The sequence below is a fragment of the Danio rerio genome, chromosome 7 (genome assembly GCF_052040795.2).
Source record: "Danio rerio strain M-AB ecotype USA chromosome 7, GRCz13ab, whole genome shotgun sequence".
NCBI classification, from domain to species: Eukaryota; Metazoa; Chordata; class Actinopteri; order Cypriniformes; family Danionidae; genus Danio; species Danio rerio.
In genome coordinates, this window is record NC_141027.1 from 76,803,090 (window position 1) to 76,810,475 (window position 7,386).

Consider the following 7,386-nt stretch of genomic DNA (forward strand, 5'->3'; position numbering starts at 1 on the left):
CACTCCTTTGTGGGCATCCGGAGACTCGCGAAACTTCCCGCCATACTCATAATTCTCTCTTCATATAGCCGTAAGCCTATTACATATCCATAAAACACTGTGATATAACCGCACTCGGATCGGATCGCTTTCTAACTGCAATCGAACCGCTCCAGGGTTCGTTTCAATCGAGCCGAGACCACCTCATTCAAGCGATCTCGCAGTGATTACTTTGGCGCGGAACAGAGTGCGATTGCCCTGTTCACATATGCCAAACGAACCGCGCTAACTGGGCAATCGAGACACGTTCCGAAACAAAAGTGTAGGTGTGAAAGCACCCAAAGACAATCGAGAAATCAGGCGCACTTCCGCATTTTAGAATAAGGTCAATAGTGCGCAACTTTTACACTGTAAAATATATGTGTTAATGAACAAGTGTTATTTTACGGGATTTTTATAGGATGTTGATCTCCGCTTTGTCAACTTTTGATGTTGAAAATTCAAGTCTACCGTTTAACAAAGTGACTTTTATTGGCATTTTAGGGATTTGAAATAATATAATTAGTGAAAATGAATGAATGGATGAATGATCACATATTGGTTATTCCTAATTTAACAATTGTGTTAATAAGTGGGCGAGGCAGTGGCGCAGTAGGTAGTGCTGTCGCCTCACAGCAAGAAGGTCGCTGGTTTGAACCTCGGCTCAGTTGGTGTTTCTGTGTGGAGTTTGCATGTTCTCCCTGCCTTCCCGTGGGTTTCCTCCGGGTGCTCCGGTTTCCCCCACAGTCCAAAGACATGCGGTACAGGTGAATTAGGTAGGCTAAATTGTCCGTAGTGTGTGTGTGAATGTGTGTGTGGATGTTTCCCAGAGATGGGTTGCGGCTGGAAGGGCATCCGCTGCGTAAAAACTTGCTGGATAAGTTGGCGGTTCATTCCGCTGTGGTGACCCCGGATTAATAAAGGGACTAAGCCGACAAGAAAATGAATGAATGAATGTTAATAAATAGGCCCACATGGAATCTGTGCGCGCAGAATTCCACAGAATTCCGCAGATTTCTGCAGATTTTTAGCCCATTATTAATTCTGTTTATTTACTTGAGTAAATGTGTAAATCTGAATTTATTCAGTTTTTATTCAGTAATTTATTACTTTTTATTTAATATATTAAGGTTTTTTCCGCAGATTTTAACCAGAATTCTCAGCAGAAAAGACGTCCGCAGATTCCATCTGGCCCTGTTAATAAGTGACTTAACCATACACTATTGTCACAGGAAATAAGACAAATATACAGACTTGCAGACCTTTAGCTGTTCGGTATGTTAGCATCGCACGCACCTAAAGCATGTGAAAGGATTTTATAACATATGTTGCTCCTCAATCAGTCTAAATGTTGGTACTGACATAAAGCCATGTCACATCACATCTCACGCTCTCGGTAAGACATGGATAATGGCACTTGTCTCAGTAAAGTGCAGCTTCATTGATGGAAAAAATGACCAGATTACTAATCATCCAACTTAAAATTCCATATATGCTCTCAACAAAAAAAAAAATCTTATTCTTAATCTTATCTTTTTTTTTTTCTATCAGTTTGTTAGCGATTGATGTTTTACGGCTTGAGTTTGTTTGTTTTTTGACAGACTACAGTATAGTTTCATTGTCCAAGCGGTTCATATAGTAACATGATTGTCTAATGATCAGGCCTGCAGTTTTGTAAGTATGTTGAATTAAATAGGCGATGAACTTGTACTGAATATAACAACACTGGGTCCCACTTTATATCAAGTGGCCTTAACTACTATGTACTTACAAAGGATTTAATAGTTTGCTACAAAGTACTTATTGTGTAAATACATGTATTTACTGTGTACTTATGCTTGATTAAATACATGTATGTAACTACATCTGTATTTAACTTTTGTAATTACATTTGTAAATACACTATTGACCATCCCTTACACCTTAACCCACCCTTAAACCTACCCATGCCACAAAACCAGTGCATAACCCAACCTCTATCCCAACTCAAAAGCCCCACAAGTGTTCTCAAATACATTATAAACACAGTAAGTACATTGTATTTATTTTTTGATGTAAGTACATAGTAGTTAAGGACACTTAAGAATGAACGCATACACTAAAGCACAGGGGAGGTGGCAGCAGGAATACTTGTTTAACTTGAGCACGCTGATTTACACTAATGTCTTTTAACGCAATGTAATTAGCTTGCCATTTGTCATTATTAATATGCCGTGGCCTTATGAAGCTGCAATAATTCTCAGGGAGAAAATATCTTTTCGTCGCTGACCTTGAGCCAAAATATCCCGATTTGTGAAGCCACATTCAGTCATATTTCTAAATCACTACGGCAGCTGTGGTTTTATTCTTCCATAGATCAAAATAAGAGGCCCCGAATGTCTTTGGCCTATAAGTGTGTATTTACAAATGAATGGTTTTAATTTAAACAAATGACTCAATTCGCTGATGATGTCAAAGGCATGATGACTAATGCTTTGCCTGGCGTAGCGCCACAAATGATTGGTTTTCTATTGCATCAAGATCAAAGATAGATAGATCATGATAAAGCGCTTGGATAAACCAATGCGGCCTGGACATCTCTTCATTAAACACAAAGAACTGAAGACTAAAATGCTCTTAAAAGAGGGATTCTTCAATGCATTTTGAATAACTGTGCTGGACTTTTCGGGCAATCTTTTCATATTTTTCATCCTTTTATCATTTTTTTTTACACTTAAAAATGCTGGGTTATTTTAAATCAGGGAATAATCGAATAATTTCGATTGATATCAATGGGAGAAATTTCTATTTTAAAAATGGTTTCTATTTCTGGGACGTTGTGGATGAACAACGGCAAAAAACTACTGACACTGATCACCTCTCACACTACTGACACTGATCATAACTCAGTGTACTGGTTATGTGCTTGAGTCTTAAATGGGTTTAAACACCATTTTACTTGACATTTATAGCCATACTGAAAGCAGAAGCAGAAAGCTCACCTCAGATCTTGAAAATAAAGCAACTAGCAAACGGTTTGAAAATGAAAACTGTGACCAACAACATAAGTCACTCAGTAGCCAATGTGCTTTTTATAGACATATTCAATGACGGGTTATTTATTTATTCATTCATTCATTTTCTTTTTGGCTTACTCACTTTATTTATCAGGGGTCACCACAGTGGAATGAACCACCAACTTAAGCCTGGTTTATACTTCTGCGTCAAGTGACCGGCGTAACCAACGGCGCATGCAACGCGCGTAGCTGTGCATTTATACTTCTGCGCGCTGTCTCTGTTGGTCTGCATTAACACTTCCGAAACGCTAGTCGGCAGTGAGGTGTTAATGTGTCTCTGCTTAGAGTTTCTTCGCTGCTGTTTTGTTCTTTCTGAATACTTCCGGGATGTACAAGTGGCTCAAACTCGCTCATTTTGAGGCAGGAACCGGCGGACGTGCAACAACTTTAACTATGAGGTAAAAACAAATCAAAACTTTCCATCCGGAGCTCCTTCGTGGGACTCCGCACTTGTAAACACTCGATCCATCGGGCTCGCGCTGCTCGCACGGCTCTCGGTCTCGGTCTTTTCTGGAGACCCCGAGTTATGTAACCAAGGCTACGTATAGCTGCATTTCATCTTTAAAATAAAATACACAAGTGAATAAGAGGGTGAGAATGTGGTAAAATCTGAAAACGTGATGGAAATCAGGGGGCTTGATCAGGATTGCTTTTTAAAATATTGAAGTTGGATTTAAGGAAGGGAGAGAGTGAGGGGATCAATCGGTTGGCCAGTCAGAGAGTCAGTCAGTCGACAGCGGCCTCTGGTGGATTTACGTGAGAACAGCAGGCTTGAATGGCACTTGCAAAAGAAATTTGACATCTGAAAAAGCATAAACAGAAGCCTCAAGTGAATTTGCAAAAACAACAACTGCAAAAAAAACATAGCTCCTGGGATGTATTTTGCTTTGAAATGTATATAGGGGTATGTAATCAGGATGAGCCTGGGTTGTATGATATATGCAGTGTTGGGCAGGCTACTTGACAAATGTAATGAGCAAAGCTATTAGCTACTGTACTTAAAATGTAGCTTAACTACACTAAAGCTACCCCCTGGGAAATGTAGCAAGCTAAGCTAAAAGCTACATGGCAAAAGTAGCTTAGCTAAATCTAAGCTATTTTTTACAATTTTCATTTTTAAATCGAAGCAACTTAAATCCAAGTCAATCATATCTTAGTGATTAATAAAACTGTCAATGAACCATATGAGGCATAATAGTTTAGTTCAGTTATTTACTGTAAATAATAAGCTGTACTAAACAGAAAAACATCATAGTATATAACAGCTAAAACAAAAAATCCAATAAAACCAGTTGTTACACATTTAAAATACTATAGTAATTTATAGTAAAGGGAAATATTATTGATAATAAATGCATAAATAAATAAATAAATAAATAAATAATATATATATATATATATATATATATATATATATATATATATATATATATATATATATATATATATATTTATTGTAATAAGCATAATAGTGTCAAATATACTAAAGTATTTTTATTTTTTGAGCACAGCATCAGAAATTAAGTTATGGCATCTTAACATGCATTTCTCGAGGTATGGTCAAGAGGAATCCTGCTTTAGAAATAACTCCTCTCCCTCAGTCATCTTTACATCAAGCTAGTTTCACCAGAGGTGGCAGTAACGCACCAAAAACGTTGTCTAACACCGTAAAACAGGAAGAAGAAGAAGCTGTCGTTCTAGCTACCATATGGATTTAATTTCTTCGGCTAGACACCAGCCTCACAGCTCAGTGAATGTCGGTGCCGTCACTTATTGATATGCGATTGGTAAATGTAGCTTTGTGGACGCTATTTAGCTACTTGACTAATAAAATAGCTTCGCAACTGAAAAGCTATTTGATTTAGAAAGTAGCGAAGCTACTGCCACGCTACTACGAAATGTAGTTAAGCTAGTAGCGTCAATACTTGTAGCGACGCTACTGCCCAACACTGCATATATGATGAAAGTTGATAGAAAATCAATCATGTTACTTACAATATTTGTAAAGTAAAGGCTTTCTTTGGACCCATGTCACATTTATCTACAATATATTCCCTGATGTTATCTCATAACTTTGTATAATCATATAACCTGAGGACTTGTTTGTATTATTTCCAGTGTTAAAATTTGCATTGTAGCAGAAAAAGTTGAGGTAGTTTTTTTGTGTACATGACTAATCCCAAACTAAACATTTCAGCAAAAAGTCAAAACCGTCAAGATCAGCTGGATTTCCACCAAAACTGTCCTCGTTTGTCATGTGACAAAAACATAATCTGGCACAAGCTTGAACAGCACATATTACTAAGGATGTAACAATATTGTAAATACCGTCATACCGCAATAGTAATTGTTTTCAATATTACCGTAGGCGCATGATTCAATAAAACTATATTTCTGAGAAAAGTTTGCTCAGGCGAATGAAGCGAACGGGAGGTAGCGGGAACTACAATTCCCATCAGCCCAGGCGAGGCCATCATCCTTTGCAGTCTGTTGTCACTACAGATCCAGTAATGCGGAAATGGAGTGTGTTGCTAGTAGCGGGGAAGAAAAAGAGCTGGAAATGATCGAACCTAAAGCGGGTTTTAAATCGGATGTGTGGAAGCATTTCGGTTTCTTTCAAAAAAGATACAAGAAAGGAGAAAAGGTGAAGGACAAAGACAAAAACAGCATGCAGGCACTGCCAGACTGTGGTGAAATATAAGTCGGGGAATGCGACTAAAAACAGTCATGGGTACTGCAGAACACAGCACCCTTGTTAGATTGATGCAGACATTGACTTGTACCGCAAAGAGACCTCTATCTCACTCTTGGCTTGTCCTCTCAAGTGGTGGAAAGACAATGCACAACGTTACCCACTGCTGTCAACCTTGGCTAAATCATATCTCTCTGTCCCAGAAACCTCAGTCCCAAATGAGAGGGTTTTTTCTGTTGCAGGGGACATGCCCAGAGATCCCAGCTTTACCAGATTATATTTATATGATAATTTTCCTTAAAAAACCCATCTCTATCCAAGTGAGTGAGTGATTAAATGTTGAATGTGATGAGTTTTCAACAATACTAAATTGAAACAAATTTTTGATATAGTTTAATAGTTTTTTGTTATTAAAATGGAAAAATTGAAGTTCCTGTTTCGAAACTTACTGATAGATGGCTAATTTGTATGTGATTGATATGTTCAGTGCTAAGATAAATAAACACTTTTGGCACTTTTTTTCGAGTCTTTTCATCAGTTTTGTTTTTCCTGTAAATTATTCAATAAATACCGTACCGTGCCATCCATACCGAGGTATTATCGTACCGTAAAATTCTGATACCGTTACATCTCTACATATTACCCATTATAAAGTCAAAAGTGGCTTCATTTCAAAACAATAATAGGATGATATTCTGGAGTTGTTTACATTGAGAGTGCAGCAATACACTTTTATTTTGATTGTTCAGTCATTAAAAGCCAAACCATCAGGGCCACGAAACTGCACGACAACTTTATACCAAGTCCAAAACAGCATCTGCTGGTTCATTTTCCCTCAATCTAACTTTCTCCACTTTTGGGGCATATAAAAACAGAACACACACACACACACACAAGCACACACACACACGCTTTCCCTGCCCGTCTATAAAGAAAACAGCCATTTCAAAAAGCGCATTGATTTCTCAGCATATATTGTGATAAAATGAGTTCCTCTCTAGTGGCCCCTAACAGCCCTATTTGAACCCTTCTTATTTGGCAGAGGCATAGTGGGACCGTAAATAGATCTGGGAGTCCAGAAGGGCGAAGGCGGCCGTCCAGGACAACTCAAGGACAATCACATCTACTGAAATTTTGAAGGTACAACACTGGATGCAATGCGGGATAACTTAAAGGTGCAGTAGGTGATTGTCTTTAGAAACATTTTTTGTTGTGCTGGTTGAAAGTCTCTTCACAGTCCAATAGTAATGATTACAGTAAATGATCTAAATGTGTTTATATGTATTTTTACATTCAGGGTATAAAGCATAAAACTAAAAAATGTTCATCTCTCTTAATTCCGATAGGCAGGTCAGACTGTCGGTCAGCATATGTAGATTCGGACTTCTGCGCATGTGTTCACGCAGATCCGCCATTAGCGCATGCGTGTGAGCGAGCTGCGGGCCGGTCGCAGATGCCGAGTTGGAGCCGGAGGCGCCGAAGGACAGCCGAGCTCGGGCCGGTAAAGCCAGGCGCGAGTATAATTGGCCCTTAAAGTGGCCGCGCGGTCACGAGACGGACCGAGAGAAATCAAATGCTGCATTGAAACTTTTGAAAATCCAGAATCAGTATTGGAGTTAC

At 38.6% G+C, this 7,386-nt stretch overlaps 1 long non-coding RNA gene across 1 annotated transcript; it reads left to right on the plus strand.

The window, feature by feature from the left end:
- The first annotated feature begins 1,562 nt into the window (after positions 1-1,562).
- On the plus strand, positions 1,563-6,941 carry LOC147843289 (uncharacterized). Its single transcript, XR_015496642.1, has 3 exons — positions 1,563-2,833; positions 4,629-5,934; positions 5,979-6,941. It is a non-coding gene; the product is annotated as an uncharacterized LOC147843289 (long non-coding RNA).
- Positions 6,942-7,386: the final 445 nt, after the last annotated feature.